General features: G+C 32.2%; 1 non-coding gene across 1 annotated transcript; it reads right to left on the bottom strand.

The window, feature by feature from the left end:
- Nucleotides 1–318: 318 nt before the first annotated feature.
- Nucleotides 319–424, bottom strand: LOC114625761. The gene has a single exon (XR_003712131.1). It is a non-coding gene; the product is annotated as a U6 spliceosomal RNA (small nuclear RNA).
- Nucleotides 425–1,424: the final 1,000 nt, after the last annotated feature.

Below are 1,424 nucleotides of genomic sequence, written 5' to 3'. Positions count from 1 at the left end.
TTATTGAGTACTATGGTACATGTCCTATGCTAAACTCCAATAAAGGCTCTGAATCAATCCTTTCACTCTACTCTCAGTGATCAAGATTGTGCTTGGAGACACTATATAGAGCTTCAAGTCTCAAAAGATAAGCAAGAACAGAATTGAACACAGAAAATTTCCTGAGTCCAGATCTTGAAGATCTATAAAATTCTGGGTCGTATACCCTGGGAAATATGCAAAACTATAATCTATAATTTATATATTTTCTTTCTAAACATCTTACTAAAATTGCTTTATGGTCTTTTTTGTTAATATTTACTTGCCAGTAACTTTGATAAAAATAAGGAATGCTTTGAAAGCATAAGTGTTGACCTTGTTCTGGGGTTATTTCTAATCTTCTCTGTGTTGCTGCAAATAAAGTATATGTGCTGTCAATGCAAACATTATTATCCCTAGATTCCAATATTTTAAATTTCTATATGCAAAGTTATCTGTAACAGATAACATAGACTACAAGGGTTCAGAGAAAAGAGGAAGTTTGTAAGAAGAAGAGTACATTAAAATGCCTTCCTATGCAAAGAACAAGAGAGACATTGAAGTTTTGCATAATTCTGAACTTTCTAGGTCAATCTTAAACTTGCTATTCCAATATAAAAATTAACTCAATCAGAAAAGAAGGATATTTTGGATTGAGGAAATGGCTCAAGAATGACTGCAATCAGAATCAATGTAGAAAATAAACGTAATACAAAAGCACATGGACACAACAAAAATTGTCCTAAAATCTAGATGAAAAAAAATAGAAATTCATGCATAAGAGAACCTCCAATGAATATGAAAACAGAAGATGTGCTCTATGATACATTATAGTGAAGATATTAAGTACACAAATTAATAGTAAAAGCTGTAAAGGCAAAATGCCAATTCACCTACAAAGGTAGAATAATATCAGATCTGTCATAATAACTCTCACAGTTAATAAATAGAATCTCAATAACAAAAGCAACCAAATATGAAATCCCATCAGAGAACTGGCTGAACAAAAGGTAGGAAAGTGTCTACTGTATTCAAAACACTAAACCAGAAAATCCCTGAAACTTTAGATGAGACAGTTAAAAAAACAAATTAACAAACAAACAAACAAACAAACAAAAACCCTTACCTTACTGCAACCAGCCAGAAGCCAGAAGACAACCAACAAAATTAGAGAAATTAGTAAAGCATCTCTAAATAACAACCCTAACACAAATGGTCTTAATCGTCCACTCAAGAGACACAGGTTGCCTAGCTGGATTAAAAATACATCAGACTTTCTATAATCCCAAGAACATACTTTATTGGTAAAGACATCCACAGACTGAGAGGCAAAGTACAGAAAACAAATGAAAGAAAGGTGAAAACACTCAGGGGTTTCCTTTTATAGTGATAATGAGTTATTTCAA

Source organism: Grammomys surdaster, unplaced genomic scaffold (assembly GCF_004785775.1).
Source record: "Grammomys surdaster isolate TR1022 unplaced genomic scaffold, NIH_TR_1.0 220, whole genome shotgun sequence".
NCBI classification, from domain to species: Eukaryota; Metazoa; Chordata; class Mammalia; order Rodentia; family Muridae; genus Grammomys; species Grammomys surdaster.
The sequence above is the reverse complement of the archived record's forward strand: the minus strand, read 5'-3'. Positions and strand labels throughout refer to the sequence as shown.